The 26,896-nt window shown below is 36.0% G+C and overlaps 1 long non-coding RNA gene across 9 annotated transcripts in view; it reads left to right on the forward strand.

Moving 5' to 3' along the window:
- Window positions 1-3,353: 3,353 nt before the first annotated feature.
- The window catches only part of LOC139076488 (uncharacterized), a 226,558-nt gene continuing 203,015 nt past the window's right edge, over window positions 3,354-26,896 (forward strand). For 5 of the 9 annotated variants that reach the window (XR_011528145.1, XR_011528144.1, XR_011528149.1 and 2 more), the window contains exon 1: window positions 3,355-3,653. This is a non-coding gene — a long non-coding RNA (uncharacterized lncRNA). Of the gene's footprint in view, window positions 3,654-26,896 lie in introns of all 9 variants that reach the window. The other 4 variants (XR_011528151.1, XR_011528146.1, XR_011528148.1 and 1 more) reach the window with 1 other exon arrangement.

A 26,896-nucleotide genomic window follows, 5' to 3' on the forward strand; every position in this document is an offset into this window, starting at 1 on the left:
TTTGTTTGGTATCACTAGGAAGTGAGTTCTTACTGTTAAGGGAATTTCAAGAACTCTTTGAAAGTCAAAACTTTCAAAAAATGTTCTATCGATGAAAATCTTTGCAAAATATATCACACATTCCCATGCCTTAGTTAACACCAAATCAATAAATTTGAATGTTTCTTACAAAGAATTTGGGTGGAAATGTAGAGTGCTGTCTTAGAAATTGAGTTTTATAGGCTCAATTTATTTTTATTTATTATTTCAACAAAGATTTTTTAAGCAGCCATTATATTCCATGCTCCTTTTTGTGTCTTTATATTTGGTTCCTCCTGATTGCCACAATACTGAGGTTACACAAAATGTCTAATATGTAAGAAGCTAGGACTACATATTTTTCCCCATATTAAACTTTTTTTTTTTTTTGATTTTCAGGAAGCAAGAGAGAAAATTAAAAAAATGCAGTCAAAATGCACTAATATTTGACATACTTATATGATATATAGTCAAGCCATTTTACCGGTTTTCTCAGTCCCAGCAACCTTCACCTTCCCTTGCAGACCCAAACACAGACGCAAAAGAGAAGAATGTGAAAATGTATCTGAGGCTGATAGCGCAATTGTAGTAAAGATCAAGAACATCACTCTAATGAGATGAAGTGAACCAATACCCTGATATTTCAAAAATATACTATGTTTAATCAAATTTAAACACAGATGAAACTTTCTGCTTATACTTGACACTCTTCAGTTCTGTGGGGAAGCAAACAGCAGAGGCTACAGACCATGATAACAAGATGAGTGGCTAGTATGACGGTCAGGGAGGCCGAAGGGCACTAAAGTCCACTGATAGACTGCAACAAGAATTAACTAAAGTAGAACCACCAATTACACTGATAAAGACTCGATTTTAATGTGAACTTTGAGAAATTGCAAAGAGCAACTGAAAAAATCCTCAAAGGTCTTATAAAATCCAGTTAAAAAATAATTGGCCATTGATCACTGAATATGGTAACAGTGCTGCATGTTCCAAAGGCTGAGTGAAAAGAGCAATCTGGGGAATAGAAAGTAATTCATGTGACTGGGGAAACAGTGTGGTAAAAGATAGAGCTAAGAGAGGCAAAGAGGAGTGAGATCAAAAGGCCTGGTAATGAATCTTACAGGAGGGAAATGGGGAGCCAATGAAGGTTGAAGCAGAGGAATGACATGATCGGATTTGCACTTTGAAAAGATGATGAGTGGTAGTGTGAGAGCGAAAAAGAGAGAGTGAGCCTAGAGGCAGCTAGGAGAGCATTGAAAAATAAAACTCAAGCAACAGGGGCTAATAGCTTAAGTGAGATGCTGGCTTTGGGAATGGAGAAGAGTGGACAGGTTGCAGACATTTGGGAGGTTGAGGCATTACAACTTGATGATTGATTGCATATCAGGGGAGAATTTGAGAGATGTGTCAAGAACCATGCTTTGATGTTTCTCTAGGCTGGCAATAAATATACAAAAGTGATAGGATCTGAAACATGTTAGTGCAAGCTACATACCATTGTATATATTTATTTTGTCTTTCTAATTTTACTGCTCTTATGAAACTGCACAGGAAGCACAATTCCAGCTTCTGTTCCTGAAATTTGGTAAGATCTGCATTAACTTGGAAGATTGACTGGCATATTTGATTTGCAATGTCTGCCTCCTATCTGGAACTTTAAAAGCAGAGCTGAAATGTGTATAAATATGTGGAACATATGGAAATTGACATCTAAGCTTAAATTTAACTGTCATCTAATAGTCTGTTAAGTAGCAATAGGTCTGTATGGTGCTGGTATTTTTGCATGTTATTGAAAGTTATTTTTAGGGACTTAGAATTTCTCAAATTTGTTGTCTTCACTTGAGAAATAAGTTGCTCATGGCTAGAACCTATATAATTGACTTTGCAGAGAAATAATTTGATGAAATTAATAAAGACACTTAATGTTCTCTAGGCAATCGTATGCTGCCAATGTGCTAAATGTTTGTCTGTTAACTTATTAAATTACCGTTTTATGAATCTTCTGCAGGACTATATCCAAATTGAATGTTTTGCCAATATTAATCCCCTACTGGTGGTTCTAACAAAGAGTTCTCTTTCAGGGAGAGGTCTTTTTCCTTGGGGAAGTAAATACAGTCAGTGATTTACTGATAAAGCCACCCAGTATATACATCATCTCTGTCCCATATATCAATGTCACGGGCAACAGCTTGCTTTACTAAGTGATTCTGCAGTGTCTTCTCAAAGACAATTTTGTTTAGTAATCAGATCAAAGTGCCAACATGCATACTTTTTAGCATCCTATGAATTGTTTTTATCTTTAATAGTATAATTAGTTCAGAGACATTTTTATTGGATGGTTTCCACTGCTGAAATTTTATCCTACCATATTGGTCTACTTAAAAAAAATGCTAGTCCGTGTATCACTTTGTGTTCACTTGAGCATGCATTATTTGCAACACACTTTGTATTTAAAACTGAAGTGTTATTCTTGTTACCAATTAGGAGAATTCTAATATTTGCAGCTCTTCCTAACTGACCAGTTTTTAATTTGGTGTTAATTATCTAAACGCTTTGGGAGACGAGGATGTCTTTCTGTTTCATGCTATTAAGTGGCATTAAATATTCCCTTCAAACCCTTGAACGCGGATTCTGAAACTAATGAGTGATGGCTTTGTGAAAATTTACATGGGGGTGAATAGAAAACCGTAAAGGAAAAGGGCCCCTTTGATGATGACTGACAGATAATGACAGAGCTTTCCGTCTTGGTTTAAAAAAGGAGGTTTTACTGAGTGGGTAGTTCAGCTTAACGTCTTTGTAGGTTGATCCTGGAAAGGACTTTAGGAAGACAATTGGAAGGACACAGAATTTTTTAATAAAACATTAAGATGAATAAAAGTTTTTTAAATGATATTTTAAAAACAAGTTATTGATTTTCTTCTTGTATTTGTGATGTAGGCATTTTAGCGAGTTTCATTTCAAACCGTTTCTCTGTAGAGGCATGTTATGCTATGTACATAATATTTGGTAAGGAATTCTACTTGCAGCATATTTTTCCTCAAAGGCTTTGCATTTCTGCATAAAAAGCTTATTAATTATTTGTAGCTGCTTGTCATCGTGTTCTGATAATAGAAGGCGGGTCAAGGATAATAATTACCACTTCACCTTTTTGGATCATATATATCCACTATTCCTAGTGCAATATTACCCAAAGCATCTCTCCTCTCCCTGTACACAGGACCAAAAGTGCAGGCACATCATTTATTGATAAGACAAAAAGAATGTAATGAAATTATCAATGTTCTTGAATTAATTATGAACATGATTAAGAAAGCTAAAATCTCAGGAGCCAGGATCTCATTACCCATTCAGTCTTAGGGATTGCTTTCATTCAGCTAGGCAAAAAGGCTTTGAGCAGCCCCACAATTGCCTTTCTCTCATTTATTTGTGCTAGAATTAAGGTTTATTTGTTTTCTGTTTTCTTCTTCTTCAGATTGTTTCTCTGTCTTTATCCATTTAACAAACTGTTTCCTCCTGTATCTCAGAAGGCTGCACCTATAGGGCCTACATCTCTGTCTGCAGTCTGCATACCTTCTTCTTTTGAGTGCATTTCTCTCAACTCATTTTGCTGGAGCTCCTAAATATCTCTCAAGGTAAGTCTGAGAATGTAGCCAAAAAGTTCTTTCAGATTTATGTCTGCAGCTATACAACAGTTCTGTCTGAATCCCATTCAGCTAGGAGTCTTAATGACATCATTATTACGCTGTCTGTACTGGGCTAGATTTTACTTGGAGCCTGCACCGTATTATTACTTATCTTCCTTTCTGTGTGAACGTACAAATAATACTTGTTTAGCATGGGGGATATGATTCAAAACTAAGAGGGAAAGACATTTTTTATTCAAATCAAGTTTAAGAGCAGCATAACAACAAAATAATAAGCACAAAGTAAATCCATTAAAATTTATATTTGGTGTACAGATATCCTAATTGCTCTGGAATTCCTTCCCTCTCAGGCTCGCCACTATAGCTGAATTGAGAAGGACAACCAAAGTGTAATTACATATTTAGATTTATTTAAAATTTCCCAAGTGTTCTCTTTTTTAAAGGCCTTCTGATTTTATGAGATTGTAATGTCCAATCCAGAGGAATACTGAATTAATTTCTGTTGTAAAATGTCTTGAAATTTTCCTAATGGCACCTGACTGAAGTGATCTTTTTTTTTTTTTTCAAATTGACCAAGGGTGGTTTGACAGCAAACTTTCCTGAAATTTGATAATAGGTCATTTATAAACAAGGTCATTGGTAAAGCAGGTAAAGCGCTGTCAGCATGCGTTTCACAGTCACATACAGAGTGATTACAAAAATCACACAGTTAGATGTTATTTTGGTTTAAATATATTAATACAGGGTTCCTATTCTTGTATGAGAGAATTAAGTATCATGAAGATAAGACAGGAAAGAAGAACTGTAGCTTTAGGCTATTGAATAAGTATGGTGTATGTGGTACTAAATCCATTGATCCTAGATTTCTTTAAAGTGATGGTTTGATAAGATTGCTAAAACATCCAGGAATCTGAATGCATAAAATCATTGAAAAACCAAAGCATGTTGAAGTGATAAGTGACAAAGTGATTTGATTATAGCACACAAAATATAAAAATGCTCATCTCTTAAATCTTAGGAACAACCTTGACATTTGAAGATTTGTTACAAAATGCGATTAAATAACACAAAGGAAGAAGGCTATTTGACTGTTTCTGTAAGCCTGCAGCCTCTAGATACAATATTTAGATAATTATGTATGCTACATAAAAAAGGTTTGTTTTCATATTAACTAAATATCCAAGATATTAACAGTATGTTGCTGGCGTGTTGTATGGCTCATGAACATAGTATCTTTTAATTTGGGGACGCATTAAAGATTTTAGTCCTTGTATGTTTCCTGCTGCATTTTTGAGTTTTATTAATTTGATAAGCAAATTGGTGCTTACTAAAATTACAGTTGTTAGGCATTGTTCTGCTTAGTTCTTATTTAACTAAATTAATCAAGATAAGCGATTTAATTTGAAAGGTTAAAAATGTGAAAAGACACTGATTCGTGTTTTTAGACATCAAACAAAAATAGCACTAAAAATAATTTTCTCATTTTATGAACCCAGAATGCCAGGGAGAAAAAGCATGTTTCTTAAGTACAACCTCCTTGTGCTTCATCTCATTCTGAGAAAATGGAAATCTCTCTGAATTTCTTTTGATATTTCTTTCATATCTTATCAAAAAGGGAAAAATGAATCATAAAATATCCTGCATGCTGTTTCCACATGAAAGGAATGAACTGAAGTCCCATGTGGCTCTCTCAAGGGGAAGCCCATTATTGTGATTCTCTAGGTGGTCGCCTGCACTTCAGCAATTGGACATGATCAGGTGAAAGAGTTTGGAAGCTGAAAGAGACACAAATAGCAGAGGCTGAGGTGGAGGAGAAGGAAATGCAGAGCAGAAAAGTTGGTAAAGAGCTTTTTTCTTTTTAGTTTGTTGGTGTCTAAGTATCAATACATTTCTAAACAGCAAAATTTTTAAAACTCAATTATTAGTGCCATAGTGGGCCAGATGCAGCCAATTAATAGAACCATTGATAAACTTTAAAAAAGTTGTATTAGTGAAAGGTATTTAAAAGCTGATCTCAGAAAACCAAAAAGCATGCTTCTGTTTTACAAAGTAACTGTCAAAAGCATTGTGATTTACGTTTTCATTAATTTCTATTGCAATAAAATGAAATGACAGTTTACTGTGTCATCATTAACTTTACTGAGTTCACAGAGTTTGAAAACTAAAGAGTAAATAACAGTGGAGAAGTTGGAATATTTATCCCAATTTGAAGACAGTGTTATGTGGGGGAGAATAGTGATGGTGTCCAAAACTGTGCATGGCTGGTACCAGATTTTGTTTTTCTGTACGTATCTGACTTTGACACTTTACACTCCTGATACTGAGTGAAAAGGTGAATGTATTCCAGTCTAATTGATATGGAAATAAAACATCAACCAAAAGTCAACATAACTAATCTTAAATATTTAATACATGACTACTGTTTTTGTTCGTAGTTTGAATTAGTTCTGAAATCCAGAAAGTGCTACAATCTCATATGTATGTGGAGTTACATGGATTCACAAAGACTTCTGTTTAAAGGCAGCAAGGTATGCTAGAAAAAGCATTAGCAGGTACCAGAAGATTTCAATTCTGCCGATATCTAGTTGTGACCTTGGATAAGTTATTGAATTTCTCAAAGCCTGTTTTCTCTCTGTGAAATTAGTGGGGTAAGTTGATCACGTTTAAAGCCCTCTCACACACTGAAATCTATGATTTTATCTCTACGTGTGTGTGAAAAAATATATAAGTATTCATTTGACTCTACAAGTAAGCCTGAAATCTATCTTTAGCATTTATTTATCCAAGTGCTAAGATACGTAAGAACACTTTTCATTTAGAACATATGAAACTCTAATATTGTATGCCCCTCCGATGTCCCTGCTAGCTTAATTCCTGAAATGCAAGTCTTAATTTGCTCTTAAACATTCTTCTGTTTGCATTTGTGCTGATCTGTGCCTATAAACAGTGGGACTTGCTTCCCAGCAAATATGTCTTTAACAAAATTCCCCAAGTGTAGAAAGAGGGAGTTATTTCATCTTCACATTCCTCACAGCAAGTTGTTGGGTCTTAGCAAATTGCTAATAGGCTCATTAAGCTCCTGCTATGTATATCTACCGAGCGAACACAGAATTGATCATTACAACAAAAATTGGATTTCAAGTTTTGGTCAGGAGCCTCAATTCTACAGTCTTTCATAGTGGGCAAGATTTTAAAAAGATGCTTGGTTTAGAGGACAAAAAATGGTGTTTCGCAGTTCATGCCTTCCCTGGGAGTTTGAAGACAAGGCAGTATCTGGAGAGATTTTGAGGGTCCTCTGTGGCGGGGCTTAGGTCTGCTCTGAATGGGTTAAGAAGAACTACCTGCTTGAAATTGATTTAAATCAGTAATGGATCATCTCATAAAGCTGCTGTTACTAGATATTACCCTGCTATCTTCGTCCTCTGATAGCACAGATAAGAAGTGCTTACCGCAGAGGAGGTTCCTAGAGGACAGATACTGTTTCCTGTACCTCAGGGAGTAAAAAGCCATACTGCTGGATCAGTGACTTTTCCTAACAGCAAGTAAATTCAGGCCTTATCAAGTTACAGCACAAACTGCACTCATGTTTTATTATTCTCATTAGAGATTTAAGGACTAATTCCAGTTGTTAGCGCTTAGCAGTTTAATGTTTTCCATAGATAAGAATTAAGATTCTTCTGGGGGATTTTTTTATTTGCTAAAGCTTGCAAAATATAATGCGGTGATGCACTTACTGTGATGTAATGCGGTAGATTTTCTAAATGTCCTGAATGTTTTTAAGGCATACATTTTAAAAATTTAAATCTAATGACCGAATTTTTCCAACTTGGACATGCACCCATTCCACTGAAATGTGCCTTTCTTTATCTGGGAACCCAAATCTGCTGTCCCTCTGGAAATATGACAAAAGAGGCTGGATTCAATGCCTCCATATAGCTTGTCTTTAACTGCTGTGTATTTTCTAAAAGTAAATTCACTAAATCGAGACTAATTGTGGTGTCTGATTCAAAAGAAAACCTTGAACAAGACCTATTTTGTAAGTAAACTTGGCTTGAAATTATTTCCTTGAGGCGAAGCTGACTTTCCTTCCCAAACAGGTGGAGAAAAGCTGTGACTGTCATGTACATTCTATTTCTGTTTTCAAAGAGATTGCAAAGTTTGAATTTAAAAATAAAAATACAGGCTTACTCTCTGCTGAATACTAACATTGAATCAATATTTTAGGGACCTTTCAGTAATAAGAGCCCAGTGTTGCCCAAAGTTAGTCTTCCTAACATTCTGGAAGGAAAAAAAAAATCATTTTTAAATAAGAAAGTTTAATCTAAGTTAGAAGTGTGATGACATTATTACTGGAATTAAAGCTCAGTGATTAATGTCTTATTTTTGGGATTACTTTTACGGAAATTCATCTTTTTGTATGATAGCTCTAATGTGAAAAACCTTATTCGACCCCTTTGTTTTCCTTGGGTTTGTCTTCAGATTTTTCATTACCTGTGGTTTGTGGCTGTCTGGTACATTCCGAGGTAGCTGAATTTCAATAGTGTCAGTCACGGCTACTATAGTTGTCAAGCTTTGGCATTGTTTAGAAGAAAACGTGCTACATTTAAATGAAAGTTGTTGTCTGTAAGAGGCATTCATTGGCTGACACTTTGATATCCCTTCTTGGAAAAACGTTTTCTTAAGGTAAAATAGTTCTAGCAGAAATGCTAGAAGAATGGTCTACTTTGTGGCAGTTCAGGAATCCTGAATATGTCTACTAGGGAGAATTAATAATATAATAATAAAAATAGCAGCTATCATTTATTGTGTGCCAGACACTGTGATAGATGTTTTAAATACATTATCTTATGCGTCAATTGTTTTCAAGGAAATTCTCAATGTGTTAAAGTTAACTTTTTAATTTTTTTTTATGACAGGGGACCTATTCAAGTTAATGTTTTGCTTATTCCTGGCTTTGCAGGCTTTATGCCTGTTTATGCCCCAGATTGTTTTTCCCTTTTAGCCAGTGATATTCTGCCAGAAAAATTTAACATGCTTGTTCCAGTTACGTTACTGGGTGCAATCCTCCCTTATACAGGAAATAAATTTATTATGAAGGACTCCCAGTAGAAGCCTTGGAAAACTTACACAGAGCTGTGCTGTGTCCAAAATGCTGTTCAGTAGGTTTTCCAAAGCGCCCAGGTAACAGCTGGTGCAGGCCATGTGCCAGCTCTGACAGCCCATATGCTCTCTTTAGTGCAGTAATTATCTCAACACAAAACTCTGATAGCCTAGTCTACTGGGTCCAGTTTCCCTAGGTTAAATTGACTCAGTGGCTTTGTTAGTAAGTTCCTTTGGCACAGTTAGAACTTCATCAAGAGTTTAAGTATTGGGATAGGCTTCAAAGGCCAATATGACTGTTACTTTCAAGACAGGTGGCTTATTAACCCTAAGAGATTCTAGGTGGCAGTTCGTTAGGCTGTCACCCCACAGCAACACTCTAGTTAAAGGTCTGTCATTGTTTCTACCAGATACCCGGCTTAGGGATGATGGTTTACTCCTCTGTTTTGATAATAGGCTAAGAGTTTAATTTTTGTATTTCACTTCTAAATAGGCACAAGGATTTTTTCTATATTTCAGTGGTGGTATTGGGAGTGGAAGTGTTGGAGTGAGGAATTGTAGGATAGCAGAAGAGACGAAGAAAATTGAACTGATGAAAATGGGTGTAGGCTTCCTTACTTAGAACATCACAGAAAGAACTTTTTTCTCTTTTTATGTTCCTCTGCGCTCTGAGATGTTAACAGTTCCTTTGTGTGTGTAAAATTCACATGTTGCAGGTCAGTTTCTTTCCTTCTTCCTTACTACTCCCTCCCTCCCTTCTCCCCTTCTTTTCTTCCCTCCTTCTTATTCCTTTTTTCCCTTTTACTCCTTCCTTCTTTCTTTTCTTCTTTAGAAACTAAATGAAGGTGATATGATATTAGCATTTTAGCTTCTTTTCTGTCATCCGTTCTTAGCACAGACCTTGAATGATGACTGTGCTTGTCATGACATGCTTTATGTCAGGAACAGCCTTAAACTTCACTTCTGGTCTGTTTGTATGATACTAGGCTCATAAATCTTAGTGAGAAAGTTGAGCTAGATCTTTTGACCGTGATCAACCTTCACCGTGCTAAGACTGTGGGGATAACATGAATGGCTGCTTCTCCAATGGACCTTTTGCAGGGGATAGTTTCAGATACCCCTCAGAGGAGGGATGGCATTCTGCCCATCGGAATCACTAAGTGGCATACAGTAATTAGCTTATCTCAATTATCCCTGAACCTAAACAAGGATTCAAGCAAGGGCTGTCTGCTTTGTCAATATAGCTTTAATTTCTTGTGTTGAAATGGAATTCTGAGGTAGAGAGGAATGCCTTGAAATAAATGGAATGTAGTGTTCAAGAGGGACTGGGTCATAACTCATAATTCTATATAACCCCATAGCTCCCATAAAATTCTGATCATCTAATTTCTTTCATTCTTTTCCCCATACAGGCTGATCTGGTTCTGGCCAGACCTTAACTGTCTTGTTCATTACTATAACTTCAGAGGGTAGAGTAGCACCTGCCACATAGTTGATGCCCAGTAAATACTTGCTAAATGAACGAATAAATGGATTAAAGTCAGCTCTTTATGGAAATGACTCCACCTGTAAATGGCAGTGTACAACCTGGGGTGGGTAGTGGTAAGAGGGAGCAACGTGGTCCTCCTCAGTGTTGGGCCATCCCAGTGGGTGGGGAGATTGGACTCCCTTGGTGATGACTTCCTCTTTAAAGGATTGTAGGGAAGCTCTGCGTGCCCAAAGCTGTTTTCAGTGGCCAAGGTCCAGGGGCAGGTATATGATCAGGGTTGACTTATTTCCAGCTGGACTCTAGGTTGAAATTGGTTCACTACTAATGTAATGTTATTGCACCACTGTATTTTCAATGTAATAAAGCAAATTATAACCCCAAAGAGCTTCTATAGAAAGCCCATATCAGCTAGTTTATAAAAACCCAGACACGGACCTTTGTTATTTAGTTTTCCGCTATAGGTAGTTATACTTCTAAAGTCATTATTTATATGTTGTCAGGAGTACTCACCAAATTTATTGACTTGTACATTATTCGTTGCAAATAAGTTCTGGCTGCTCTCTGCATATTATAATTAAAACGACAGGGACTTTAATCATTTATGAAATTTTAAACTACATACTGAATATAAATGTATCATTCAATGTGATAGAATGAATTAAATTCATCACTGTCAAATAACTGTATAAAAGATGAAATATCTCTCATCCCACATCATTAACTTATTTAAAAAAAAAAGAGCCAGATTTGCAAGCATTGTAATAATGCTTTTATGGTCTTTTAAGGACACTTTGAAAACTGAGACATTTGGCATACACAAGAAAGTACTTCTGACCAAAAAGATGATTTCAAATTTTATCTGTAAAAGTTCTATTTGAATTTGGTGATGAAGAGTAACTTTTGCCTAGATAGAATAAAATGGATGGAAACTCTTCTGTGGATACATAAAGAATTTTTTGTCACCATGGTATACATAGATAAAACAGAGTTTTGGCAATCCAAATCATTTACGCAAAAATCCTTGCTGTGGGTTGAAAGGGTAATTTGGGACACGAAGGTGATTGAAATATTTATCTGGTGCAGGTAAGTAGCTGGCATTTGATCAGTTATCCACTAACTTTTTGTGTCTTTCTAGACACAATGTCAACACTCAGATCTCTAAGAAAAACCAAACAAATTTGGCAAGCAATGATTTTGATAATTGTTTTCATTTGCTAGTTCGATAGTATATAATCATTACTATATTTCAGATATCTAGACTTGTTAAATAACATGGGATTCAATTAAAAATAAATTTTACTAGATAATTTTATACCAGAACTCTTTCAAGAATGTGAAAATCTCTATTATTTATTGATTTATTTCAGGAAAATATGAGATAGGCTTTTTAACCCTTCTCCCACAATCTGAGTCTTTTGAAGTTTCAAGTATTTTATCTGTTTCTTGATTTCCATCCTTCCATGGGCAAGACATTTGTTAATTCTCTGATTGATTCATTCATTCATTTAATAAACTTCATTGAGCCAGGCAAGGGGTAGGGGGCGGGAAGAGAGGGGGCTCGGTTTGGGGAGGACATGAGAATCTGAGCCCCTCCGCTCAAGGAATATCTGTCTAATGGAGCTTACACAGATCTTGATAAAACCTGAAATAGGCAGTGCTTTCATTAATTAATTTGGGAGAAAAAAGTATAAATTAAGTAAGTCACTTTTCACATCTCAATTTGTTTAATCCAGCTCCCAGTCGGACAACTTCATGTAATATTTCCAACCAAATGTAAGGAAACATGACATGACTAGAAGGAAATAAGCCTTTTGTGGTGTTCCAAGATACACAATGTATTTTTATATAAATTGAAATAGGAAGAAAACCTCAAGCCCAGACAAGATATATTACTGTGGAAACCAAATCTGTGAGTTTTCACAATAATCAGTGCTATCTTCAGTGATATTTTATCTTGTCAAGAATTTTAGATTGGGAATTTTGAGAGTGTACTTAAACAGTATTAAATTCCTTCTATTCTCTGGCCTGTTGAATTCTTGTTACATTACACCAAAAACCAAGAAGTCAATGTAATTTAGAATTTTATTTATTGTTGTATTGGCTGCAAAATACCTGATTGACCTGTAATTATTTGAAAACTTTTTTTTTTTGAGAAAAATTGGCCCTGAGTTAACATCTGCACCCATCTTCCTCTGTTTTATATGTGGGACGCCTGCCACAGCATGGCTTGATAAGCGGTGCATAGATCTGTGCCCAGGATCCAAACTAGCAAACCCTGGGCCACCGAAGTAGAGCATTCGAACTTACCCGCTATGCCACCAGGCCAGCCCCAATTTGAAAACTATTTTTGAAAAGTAAATTATTTTGGGGGTGGGGCAGAGTGAGAAAGTGTGTGTAAGGCTTGGGAATGTATAGCAAAAACACATATTGCTGTGGATTAATACACCCTGCCCTGACGATCTTGTTAAAAACTGACTAGAAACCAATGTAGCTTGGCTTTTATATTATGAAATTAACTTTAGCTCTATTTTAATCAGCAAGTTTGAATAACAACAAAACTACAAAAATGACTGTTATAATTAAAAGAAAACACACACGCACAACCCAGAGAGCAGAATCAATAATTTAAAGAAATATTTTAGATGAAAAAAATTGTTATAAAAAGTATTTCTGTAGTTGTGTGCACTCTTTCTCCCAACACATGCGTTCCTTTCTGTGAAATGTATTTCATATGCATTTTGCCTGCCTTTAAAAATGGCATCACTACTTCCTTTGTACTCTTTCTTGCTCATACTTTTTTACATGTATTTGTTTTCACAAAGCAGTATTTCCTCATTAGCCTGCTTTAGGAACTTACAATAGACAAGTTTTAATATTGATGCCTATCGTTGAGAACCTCATATGAAATTGTCAGTTTGTTGGAAAGCAAGCAGCCTTGCTGAAGTGTTTTCCCAAGATTTCTATCAGCATCCGGCTGTATTATAAACCTGTAACTGTGTACGATGGTAGTTGGTATGAAGTAACAAAGCCTGGCTCAAGATAGAAAGATGCTGGCAATTTAAGCATCGCTTTCTAATAGCTTTATGATAGGACCCTTTATACTGAGATTTTTGCTAGGTGTGAAATATAATTTTCACAAAGTTGCCACAAAGTCAGAGTAAAGTGCCTTAGCTAAACCCTTTCTATTCTTTTCCCCTTGCTTCTCAGTATTGTTTCAGAATAGGAGGTGAAACTGTATTCCTTGGTGTGCAGTTTAAAGTCAAGAGCAGCAATATTTAGCACATGCTTGGGCAACCTTGTTTGAAATCCGAGCCGCCCCTCTCTGGTGTTGTGATGTGCCTTTAGGGGATGCTTGCCTGTTTGTAGTTTGTTTTCTTTTGTTTAAGGTTTCAGCTACTGCATTGACTAATGATTATATAGCAGTAAACTCTCGTCCCTGCTAAATTCAGTAGTGATGCCTCAAAAGCATTTTTCCCTTGTGTGACATAAAACAATAAAAGAACTAGACAAATCCCTTTTGAGGAAGAATAATCCTTTGTTTAAGGAAAAGAAAAGGCATCTCTTTGATGCCAGAGGGTGGAGAATACAAATCAAAGGCTGAGCTAATTGATAAAAAAAAAAAACAAGTGTTAATTCTGAAAATTTTTTGCAGTCAGTTATTATTTGTCAAAAATCATTACTAATATAACATTTTTTGTGCATAACCTCTTTATTATAGTAACTCTACAATATTTATTTATCACATTATCACTTGATTGACACCTTCTGCCCTTGAATCTGAATTCTAAATAATGAATCTGTTTCTTCAGAATGCTGTTACCAGCATAATTTATCAATAGAATTTTGGTCAGACAGTTGCATTTTATTTCTTTGAAGATAGCTAAATGTATCATTTCTTCCTGCATTTATTCTTTAATAAAAATTAAAAGAGTTCAGATGAAAATATAATTTATTTTGTATAAACTGGACTAAAAAATTAAAGCAACCAATAGATTTACATAATGCATACTTTTAGCCTTTAGATTTCCCAATGCCAGGTCCAAAGAATTTGAACATGCCAGTTAATTGTTCTCCCTGCAATTTTTTTAATGAGACTTATGGCCATGATTCTGAGTGATAAATTCTTCTTGATTTGTCTCCAGTTGTCACTGGCCAAACCTTAGGGAATGAAAGATTAGTTACGGTTGCAAACGGCTTATTATTTTAAACTGGAGAATTTTTAATGTTCTTAACCCAATTAAGCACAGAGTGAAAAATCTATCAATATTGTTGTCAGTTTATTAGAGAAAAAAAATCTTGCAAACTTTAATTTAGCTGGAGATGCTATTCAATTTCTGCTTTTAAATTAGAATAGAATAAGATTGTATTAAGTTAGTAGTTGACCCTGGTGCCTAAATGTTGCATCACTAACATAAGAAAATTGCCATGTATTTTAAACAAAGATTTCAACCAATTAGCAGGGTTTCAGACCTCATCCAATTTTTAACAGCATTTGTCTTTTATCACCCAAGTCCTTGAATAACACAAGCAAGCTTTACAACAATGTGCATATGCTTGGTCCTGTAGTGAGATTAATATGTGTATTCATAATTTTAATCTAAATTTCAAAACTCTGAGGAAACAAAGTTTTCCTGTTAAGTTTAATGAATCCAAGAGACCACATTCAGGCCACAGAAATAGTCCAAGTTGGCCCCAAATGCAGGTGCTCCCAGTTTGAACATCAAGCCTGGCTTTTCTGCAGAGAGACAAAATGAAAGAGCAACTTCAAACACAGGTGCAAAGCCCTGCATCTGTGAGGGACAGCCCGAAAACATGGCTTTCCCCTGACCATTTTCGGCTTGTAAACCTCATCCTCCATGGAGCACCTGTGTCAGAACCAATCGGAGATGTGTATAAATGTTATCAACACCTACACGTCATTACTTATTCATCAACATCAGCACCAAATATTGATGCAAACATGCAAGAGTTATTTTTTTTTTCCTCTGGAGCTGCTCTTTTCTGAAGCTTATGTCCATTTGTCCAATGGCTGATGGAAAGAAGTAAAATACGCAGATAAGAAAAATTTGGAATATTTCAGGCTTTAAACTCTGCGATCATTTGTGTTGGTATCACTTTTTAATCTTTAAATCTGATTCCTTCGGTGGGAAAAACAGAGTGCACACAAAAGGGTCAAACACATTGATTGCCTAAAGGCCTAATTGTAGTAATTCCATACTTTGTGGAGTCCTTTCAGGGAAGCACCTCCTCCATGGTCGTCTGGTGCTTCCTTGCTGTTTGATTAGCAGTCAAAGAACCTATATTTGAAGCTGTGTAAGATTTTGGTTTTCAATAGCGGTAGCAAACAGCAGAAGCAGCAGGATCTGGCTTGCTGGCACACTCCACAGGCATTTGGGTTAGTGGCTTTGTGTTTGCCTCTGGGTCTTTCCCCGCACCGAGCTGGGGGGAGGAAGGCCATTGGGCTGTTAGATGCTTTGGAAACCATTTCTTCTTTGACAATTTAAATTTATGTGGTTTTTAATTGTCTGTAAACAAAGCCTTTTAAATCTAGCGCTAAATCTCCATCGAGGTCAGCTGGCATCCAAAGGGATGGTTGCTGATTTAGTTGGAGTCTGCTTTTCTTTTCCTAAAAAAACTCTCTCAATCAGTTTATTGTCCTCCAATAGAGATACACAAAACCCACAAATCACTTGGCCCCTCCCCCCTACTTTGAATGAATAGATAAAAATCCATCTGTTTTTTATCTGCCTGTTATGAGAGGCCAAATTTGTGTCCTTTGTGAAAAATGGTCTCAGCGATACAATTTCCTAGCAATCAGCTAGAAAGATTGACCGACACTTTGGTTTTTAGCTCGTGATGGTTAGAGCTGAGAAACTTTCAGTCTAGTTTTGGCTGTAAATAGTCATTATATGGAGATCATTTATGCTGCGAATAATTAAGAGTTGAAGATGTGGTACAATAAACATTATTGGTTATCATGGTTCACAGTTATTGATTACATGACTTTATAAAATAAAAAATATATCATAAAAAAATTGGGGAAAAGGGGGAGTAGGGCAAATGTTTGCTTTTCTATAGATCGTCATAGAACTGACGATAGTCTTTCAAAATCATAATTTAGGACACACACAGACAAATGTCTGACTGGAGGTCCCTGGCTCCACTCCAGGGACCTCCAGAAAACCTCGGACACACTTCCTGTCTGCAGCTTGCTGAGCTGGCCCTGGCTGCCCTCTCGCCTGCCTCCAGCCTGCAGATTCCATGTTGCAGCTCTCCCATTTCTCTGAGAGCCAGTTCTCTCTGTCTCTGCCACAAGTGAGAAAAAATGAACCATTACAAATGAAGAGAGACATAGAGCTCTTAGGAAAAAAAGGAACATAAACCAGAGAGCAACTGTGTCCCAATAAAAGCTGTCACTCGGAGCGAAGTGAAGAGCCGAACTCTGGCACAGGAGTCTTGTCATCAGCAGCCCTGGCTGGGTGAGAGAGAAGAGCTTTCAAAAACTCCTTTCTTTGTTTCCTATGAGCCTCGGTTCCTGCTTTGAGAAAGACCCGGAAAACCAAAAAGAGTACTTTTGATTTCTTTTTCTAAATGTATTTCTATATGTGAGTTGTTATCTCATATGAAGGATTGACTTTTTGTTCTTCCAAATCTATTTCTAGTTTTTGGTGATGCCAGATAAAAAAAAGGAACCTACCTGTGTTTTCAGAACAGAGTGGGTCTGATTCCTGACTTTGCTAATTATATGTCCCTAGACAAATTACTTAATTTTTATGGTCACTTTTTCTTATCTGTGAAGTGGGAATAATAACATCTACCATGTGGAGTTGAAGTGTGGACTAAAATAAAGTAATGTGGAATATAATTTCTTACAGTTCCTGGCACATATTTGCACCAAAAACATTGCAGACCAAGAAACAGTTTGAGAACAAAACAATAAATGACAGCAAAAAAAAGAAAAAAAAAGAAAAGAAAAAAGCCCTAATAAATCGGAAGAATATTCAGAGTGAACCCTTAAAATATAAAATTATAGGAATTAAGTTAGGACTTTAAAAAGTTGGGGATTAAAATAAAAATTGCATATTAGGACATCATTGGTTTAGATCAAGTAAATGGAATTTGGTGCTTTAAAAAAAGTTCATTATGGAGAGCAGATGTTTGAAATGGAATAGAGATTGTCTTCCTGATATTGAGACAAAGAAATCGGAAGCATGAAAATTAGGATGAACAGAAGCTGAAAAGTTGAGTATCTCCGGTCACTCCGGCAGCAGTCGGCAGTGGTCTCCACTAGCATGGCTCCTGCAGGGTCTTGGGAAGGAGAGTGTGATGGTGGAAGGCCCATGGCTCCTCCACACGTTCTTCCCACCCATGTCAGTCAGGCCTTGCTGGTGCTTGAGCAGCTCCGTTTGTTGGGTGCACATCCAAACCAGGTAAGCCACCTGCTCAGCTGGCGTTGAAGGTCCACGGACTTTAGTTGAACTGTTCTGCAGTGAAGTCACACTTGTGGGAATTTCAAGTCTATTCAGGACGAAGATGTTGGAGAAACCAGACTCCTACTCCCTTACCATAGGATCTCAGTGCAAGTTAGTTAGTTAGTTTGTCAGTTACTTCATTCATTCATTCATTTATTCATCTAACTTTTATTGAGTGTCTACTGAGTGCCAGACATTGTGCTCAGTTCTGGGAATGAAACTGAACAGTAGAGACATGTTCCCTGGCCCCTAAGGGGTATAATTATTTGAGGTGTTCTCACCCAACCCTATCAGCATCCCTCCACTGTAGCTTTGAGGCCCTAGGGCTTCCGTATTGATCAATCTGCACCCAGGTGCCTTTTAGCAAAGCTGAAATATGCTCAAGTCACCCAGTGTCTTTCATTAAGATGTTAGCTAAATTTAAATAGATCAGATACTCTATGCCTAGATCCGGTGAGGAAGTATCTGGATCAGGTTCAGTGGGGTTAATCTGAGATCTAAGGTCAGACGGGGAAAGAAGGTGTCAAGGTGTCCAAACAGTAAATAATAAAGATCAAATAAATTAGTGGCTAGATTGATGGACAAATGGGGCATGAAACATACATTTTAGATTCTTGATCACTCTCTTCTCTATTGTACTCTTCCTTCCTGGTTTCATCGTATTCTAATCTGTTGGACTAGAATATTAATTTACTGTTATTAATAAATAATAGCTATTATTTAGCTAGTTATATTATATTATGTAATTATTATAAAACCAGCTCCTAATTAGCTATTATTAGTAGTAGTAGCTAATGTTTACTAGTGGTTTACTATGTACCAGATACTGTGCGGAATTTATCTCATTTAATTCTCACCTCAAAGAGATGGATATTATTATCATCATTTTGCAGATAAGAAAACCTCTGAGGCACAGAGGTTAAATAAGCCCTCTAAGATCATATAATGCTAGAGTAAATGGTGGACGGTTCACAGCCAGGAGTCTGTCTCCAGAGCTGACGTGCTTATCCTATTTTCTGCCTCCTTCAGTCATTCTGCCTCCCTTTAGTTGTCCAGATTTAGTTGGCAAATTGATTTTCATATCTGTGCTCTTGATCTGAGATTCTTTCTGTCTTTTAACTTTTTCTTAACGAAAATTCTCTCTCTCAGAAGTAGAGAGAATAGTATAACAAACTCTATAAAATGATCAATTTTGGATTCTCTTTGCTTTCACCCCAGGTCCTGATCTGTCATATTCAGTCTTACAGATAAACCTTAAATTTCTGCTTCCCCCACTGATTTGATGATTTGATTGTGCCATTCTTTATATTTTACTGTACTCCAGTGGCCATGGTGGTTCAGAAGGAAGGGTCTAAGGAATTTTTTTTCCAGCTTTATTGAGATATAATTGTCATATAACATTGTGTAAGTTTAAGGTGTGTAATGCAATGATTTAATACACATATACATTGTGAAGTGATTACCACAATAAGGTTAGTTAACACATCAATCATAGTTTTTTGTGTGTGATCAGAACATTTAAGATTTACTCTCTTAGCAACTTTCAAGTGTGCAATACAGTATTGTTAACTATAGTTACCATGCTGTATATTAGATCCCCAGAACTTTTTTGTCTTATTTAGCTAATTCTATTCTATTATTATAATATTATAGTATTATATTATAAAAGCTATTAATTAGCTATTATTAATAAATATTATTTTAATTAATTAATTAAATTAATTATTATTTATTAGCATACTATTATAATGTATATTATATATTATTATAATTTATTATTAATTAATTATTTTAATAATTATTAATAAATAATAGCTAATGTTTAATAATTCTGTATTATGTGCCAGATACTGTGCTAAATTTGTCTCATTTAATTCTCACCTCAAAGAGATGTTTATACCCTTTGACCAGCATCTCCCCATTTCTTCCACCCTCCAGATCCTGACAACCACCATCCTAATCTCTGTTTCTATAAATTGGGCTTTTCTAGATTCCACACTTAAGTGAGAACATGCAGTATTTATCTTTCTCTGTCTGACTTATTTCACTTAGCATAATGCCCTCAAGGTCCATCCATGTTGTTGCAAATGGCAGAATGTCTGTCTTCTTTATGGCTGAATAATATTCCTGTGTGTGTGGGTGTGTGTGTGTGTACACATCATGTATATACATGTATATACGTAATATACCACATGTGTATATATACACATATATATACCACATGTATAAACACAACATTATCTTTATCCATTCATCTGTTGATGGACACTTAGGTTGTTTCCATGTCTTGGCAATTCTGTATAATGCTGCAGTGAATATAGGGGTGTGGATATTTCTTTTGGATAGTGACTTCATTTCATTAACATAAACACCCAGAAGTGGGATGTTGGATCATATGATAGTTCTATTTTTAATTTTTGAGGAACCTCCATACTGTTTTCCATAGTGCTGCACCAATTTACATTCCCACCAATAGTACACAAGGGTTTCCTTTTCTCCATATTCTCACCAAATATTTATCTCATCTTTTTGATGATAGCCATTGTAACAGGCATGAGGTAAGATCTCATTGTGGTTTTGATTTACATTTCCCTGATGATTAGTGATGTTGAGCATCTTTTTATGTACCTGTTGGCCATTTGTATATCTTCTTTGGATTCAGGTCCTCTGTCCATTTTTGGATTATTTATTTTTTTACTGTTGAGTTGCACAAGTTCCTTATATATTTTGCATATTAACTCCCTATCAGACATATGGTTTGCAAATATTTTCTCCCATTTTGTGGATTGCCTTTTAATTTTTTTCATCATTTCCTTTGCTGTCAGAAGATTTTTAGTTTGATGTAGTCCCACTTGTTTATTTTGTTGTTGTTGTTGCCTGTGCCTTTAATGTCATATCCCAAACACTATTGCCCAGATCAGTGTCAAGGAGCTTTTTCCCTATGTTTTCTTCTAGGAGTTTTATGGTTTCAGTCTTACATTTAAGTCTTTAATATATTTTGAGTTCATTTTTGTGAGTGGTATAAGATAGGGTTGAATTTCATTCTCTTCCATGTGAACATCATTTTCCCAACACTGCTTAATGAAGAGACTATCCTTTCCCTTTTGAATTTTCTTGGCTCACCTGTCAAATATTAGTTGACCATATATGTGTGAGCTCTTGATTCTGTTCCATTGATCTATCTCTTTTTTTTATAGCCAATATCATACTGTTTTAATTACTATGGCTTTGTAATATAGATTGAAATCAAGAAGTGTGATGCCTCCAGGTTTGTCCTTCTTTTTCAGGATTGCTTTGGCTATTTGGGGTCTTTTGTGGTTCCATATGAATTTAAGATTGTTTTTACCATTTCCTCAAAAAATGCCATAGGAGTTTTGATAGGGATTGCATAGAATCTATAGATGGCCTTGGATAGTATGGACACTTTAACAATAATTCTTCCAATCCATGAACATGGATATCTTTGCACTTATTTGTATCTTCTTTAATTCCCTTCATCCATGTCTTATAATTTTCAGTGTACAGATCTTTCACCTCTTTGGTTAAATTTCTTCCTAAGTATTTTATTATTTTTGATATTTTTATAAATTGGATTGTTTTCTTTATTTCTCTTTCAGATAGTTTATTATTAGATATAGAAATAGAATTGATTTTTGTGTGTTGATTTTGTATCATACAACTTTATTGAATTCATTTATTCTAACAGTTTTTTTTGTGGAGTCTGTAGGATTTTCTGTACATAAGAACATATCTGCAAACAGACCATTGTTCCCCCTTTTCTGATATGAATGTCTTTTATTTCTTTTTCTTGCTTGATTACTCTGGCTAGGACTTCCAGTACTATGTTGAACAGGAGTGGTGACCCAAGAATTTTCTATGATACTTTACACGTCCAAACACTAAATTATCAATCATGTGATTCTAGGGCTTAAATCAGAGAGATTGTCAGTTTCTAGGGCTTCCTATCTGCTTAACTCTGTAGTGCCACATACAGACAGACCAGTATGTTAATTGCAAAGGTAGAATATTAATGAATTAATTCAGTTAAACAGGGTGCAGTATTCTAAAAACTGTGACATAGGAAAAAAAGAGGCATGGGCTTGCTTTTAATTTTTGTGATAGGGGTAGAAGAGTTTGCACTTTTTCTTTCTTGTGCCAGGGGATTTTCTAAAGAATTCTTCTTATCCTAGGGAGACAGGAAGTTGTCCATCACTTGTTCCTATAAAACTAAGACTCCTAGGAAGAGAATTTTCATGGCGGCGCTTGTTAAAATGTTGACGAAGAAGGGTTCTACTAGACTTATATTGGGGAGGGGGATAAAATTCTGGCAGGCGCCACAACATGGGTAAAATATCACAGCAGGCATGACTTTGGAAAAGCATTTCCTTTGTAGCAGGAGTCTCTTCTACTTTGTGGTTGGATGCTGTCTGAAGCTTGGTATTGCCTGAGGTTTCTTCTAAGTCTCAGTTCTCTTCAGACTCTGCACATTGGCCTTGGAGATCTCACCCTCTACTATGGACTAAATTAACAACTATATGCAGTTGACCCTTAAATGTCGAATTCCAGCCTTACCTCTCTTGTCTCCAGACCCATTAATCCAACTGCCTACTGAAAATTACCATTTAGGTTTTCACATTTTCCTCAAATCTAAGATGTCTGAAATAGAATTCATTTTCCCATTAGCCACTCCTTCTTTCATTTTTCCTACAAGACAAAATGACATGCCCCAATTACCTAACTCAAAAACCTTGACTCCTCATTGTCTCTTGTTCTCCACTTGCCATTAATCACCATGTCCTGTTGAATTTGCTTCCTAAATATATCTCCAATCTGTCACCTCTCTTCACCCTCTCTACTGCACACCGTGTCTCTGTCGTCATCTCTAGACTAGAATACTGTAAAAGTCTCGTAATTACATCCATTCTTCTAGTCTTGTTGCCCTCTAATTCACCTTCCTTCTTCCCACCAAAGTGGTTCCTCTGAAATGCAAATATACCAATATATGTCCAGTTGAAAACTCTTCAAAGGATCCACATTACCTAAGCTCAAATTTCCTAGCTTAGCAAACCTCTCCACTGCCTTCTTTTGGCATCGCCCCTTGCACCCTAGATTTCAGACATAATGATCTATTTGTAGTTCACAGGATACATTGATGGTTCCCCAGTTTTGTGCTTTTCCTCTCAGTCTTCCGTTAGCTTTACTCTTTTCTGCTTCTCCATACCCCCATGAATGACAGGCTACTTATCCTTCAGGATTTTCCAGACTCAGCTCAAGGGTTCTCTCCCCTGTGAAGCCTTTTCTGAACCACTAACTCTGCAAGGGTGGAATTGACCATAAGTTATTTGGGTTTCTACTGTACTCATTAGAACCTACAATACACCTAACTTCTTATTTCACTCACATTCTAATATATCTGCCTTCTTTATGAACAGGTTTTTGTTTCTTCAACACCTACTGCTAGTTTCTGGCATATAGTGTACTCAATACTAAATATATTTATTTTGGTTATTTGCTTGATTGAGTGACTGATTAAATAAGTAAATGTGTACTCCTGAAGAGTTTTTTTCATTTTACCACGAATAAGTTCTTATATTTTATTTCATATTCATTATCATAAAACTTTCCTCTATATGCACTGCTAAATGCTGTTGATAGAATTAATACTTTACATGGATTAATTATCTTATGTTGTTTCCTATCTTCAATCTTTTCTGAGCCCCCCAGATTTATTTGTTTCATTATGTAGTTAACACCTCAATAATGTTAGAATTTAAATCAATTTTTACAATAACTTTTAAAGGGATACTTATGGGTTTTGCTATTATCATCTTTAAAATATCTTCTTTCACTTTTGGCACCATTGCCTCTTGCTAATTACCATAAATCTGTAGAGATGGTCAACTTCTTATCACTTCTAATTTGGTAATTTGATTTGGTTCTTTTAGACACTGTTACTAGAAACTAACTGATATGGGATGTTGATTTGGTAGATTTGATTGGTAGTTTAAAGGTGGAATCTTCTTTACTCTTTGGAAATTTCATTCAGAATATATTGAGAGCTTAGCCTTCTCCAGGCACATACTAGGTAGGAATATAAAGATGAGTAAGCACAGCTGCTTACCTGAAGAAGTTTACAATCTTAAAGGAAGATAAGACAGTTGCACAGAGGGCTATAACATAAAGATAGGACAAATGCCAGGAGAAATATGCAAAGTGCTGCGGGAACATAGAAGAGAGACTTATTTCCAGTAACGGGATCTAAGGAAAGCTTCATGGAAGAAGGAGACTTTTAAGCTTGGCTTTGAAAATTGAGCAAGATTTCAACAGGTGAAGATCGTGGAAGGACATCGCACACTGAAGGACATGGATTGTGGGTTAGAAGGAGAAAATACATGGTGGATGGAGAAAAGAGTAGAGCAGGGGTCCAGAACGCACAGAGTATGGGGTGGTACTTCTAGAGGACATTGAAAACTGGAAAGATAAGTTATAGCCACATTAAGGAAGCCCTTGAGTGCCTCACCAACTATGAAGACTCACGTGAGGCTTTTGAACAGAGTAATGAACCTTCTTTTCTACCCACAGTAGCATATTATGTTCCCCTTATCTCTCTTACTCTGAATTTGCAAAGAAATTGCTGTGATATCACTTCTGTTTCGAGACCCTCTTTTCTAACCACTTTTACGTGGTGCGTTTTTTCCTTACTCAGTCTTTCGGCACAATGTTTTGCTATTTGAACTTCAGCCACATTTTTTTTTTGGTTCCTTTGGGGGCACTACTATTAGAAACTAACTGATATGGGATATAAATTGTTCTATAATTATCCTCACAGTAATAGAGGACTCTTACCGAAAACTTCTAGCTCTCTGTCATTTGATTTGAATATTATAATCTCCACCTAATATCTGTTGTGTCATATTAATGATACACACCAAGAAATGTTCTCTTGGGAATGTCATATTACACCTTTTACCTGTTACTCTTTAAATTCAAAAATCAGATTGCACCCACTTTTTTGGGGTGGGATACATGCCCCATCAGACACATATATTGAGACTCTTTCCTCCCAGGTGTGGTTTGCTATTTCATTTATTTTAATGGAGGTTTTTTTAAACTGTTGTATTCAGATTTAATTTATATACCATAAATTCACCCATTTTGTGTCCAATTCAATGAATTTTAGCATATTTACAGAGTTTAGTATGTGTACAATGATCACCACAATATAATTTTAGAAAATTTCTACTACTTTAACAAGAAACTGGGTACCTAATTACTGTCATTCTCCATTTCCACTCTTAGCCCTAGGCAGTGACTAATCTACTTTCTCTTTTTATATGTGCCTTCTTTAGACATTTTATATAAATGGAATTATACAATATGTATTCTTTTGTGTCTGGCTTATTTTGCTTAGCATGTTTCTGAGGTTCATCCGTGTTGTAACATGTGTCAGTACGTCTTTCCTTTTTATTGCCAGTAGTATTCCATTGTATGGATACACTATATTCTGTTTATCCATTCACCAGTTGATGGATGGTTGCGTGATTTCTACTTTTTGGCTAGTGTGAATAATACTATTATGAACTTTAGTGTACAAGTGTTTGTGTGGACAGGTTTTCATTTCTTTTTGGTAGATTCCTAGGAGTGAGAATCCTGGGTGGTGTGATAAATTTGTGTTTAGCCTTTTATGAAAGTACCAAAATGTTTTCCAAAGTGGCTGTTCCAGCTTACATTGCCGCCAGAAATGTATGAGGGCTCTAGTTTCTCTGCATTCTCATCAACACTTGTTATTATCTCTCTTTTTGATTATAGCCATTTTAGTGGATGAGATGATATCTCATTGTGGTTTTGATTTGCATTTCTCTATGACTAATGATATTGAGCATCTTTTTCTGTACTTAGTGTCGTTTTGTATATTTTCTATGGATAAATGTCTATTCCAAGAGTTTGCCCGTTTTAAATTGAGTTATCTTTTTATTATTGAGTTGTGGGGATTTTATATATAATCTGGATACAAGTCCTTTATTAGATAGGTGATTTGCAAACATTTTCTCCCATTGTGTGGGTTTTTTCCTTTTTCTTTTTTCATCTTTCTACTTTCTTGACATTGTCTTATGAAACACAAAATTTTAAAATTTTGACTAAATCCAATTTATCAATTTTTACTTTTAGCTCTGCGCTTTCTATGTTCATCTACTTTTTTTGAGGTGTGGGTCAGATTAATTTATGGAAACTATTTGTTAGGTTTATAATTACATAACAAATGGAGACCTTTATCACCTTATTTGCAAGGTGGTTGGGCTGCTTCCCCCTGAAGCATCCATTGATCTACTGTGGATTTCCTGAAATTACAGCAGCGAATTAAAATTACTTTCAGATTTGGGGGTTCACTGCCTCCACAAACTTCTCCTTTTCTCTGTCACTATCTCATCCTTACCCTTGAAGTAGTGAGGAATCTCAGCCCAGAGTTTCAGAGTATGTCATCTGTCCAACTCGTGAGGGGTGAACTGCATGTATAGGGTAGAGAGTCCAGGGATGCTACTAAACATCCTGTAATGCATAGGACAGCTCCTACAACACAGAATTACCCAGCCCAAACCAGCAATAGCGCCAAGCTTGAGAAGTCCTGCTTTACTGAGTAGTTTTCATTAGTACTTTAAAAAATTTCCCTCTCTTGTTTTATCCAAATACTTTCTTTCTTCCAAAGCTCAGCTCCAAAGTGGAGCCTTCTTTGTCCATCATAATTCATAACGATTATTTTGTACTTTTTCAGAATTCCAGTGCTACTTATTATTGTGTCACTAGTGTCTACGACAATAAAATAGAACTGTAATTGTAGACAGCTTATCTTTTTAAGTAATAAGAAATATATTTATAAGTTATTCAATTAAAATGTTATAATTTACAAGATTTTTTTTCTTTTTGTAGGGGCTAAAAATTTTGCCAGTTTACGTGTCAGAGTCATTTGAAGAGCTTTCCCCGGCCCAGTCCCTTCCAGGCTCTTCCCTGGGGGCCCAATCCAGCAAGGAAGGTCTCAGATGGTTTCACTCAGGGGAGCAGCGACCTCACTTGGGCTCACTTAGGGACAGTCTCTCAACCAAAGAAATGAAGGCAGGGCCTGGGTGGGTGTTTCATAACAGGGCCACTCCGTGGTGTATACGTGGAATTTATTC

This window comes from Equus przewalskii, chromosome 16 (genome assembly GCF_037783145.1).
Source record: "Equus przewalskii isolate Varuska chromosome 16, EquPr2, whole genome shotgun sequence".
NCBI lineage: Eukaryota > Metazoa > Chordata > Mammalia > Perissodactyla > Equidae > Equus > Equus przewalskii.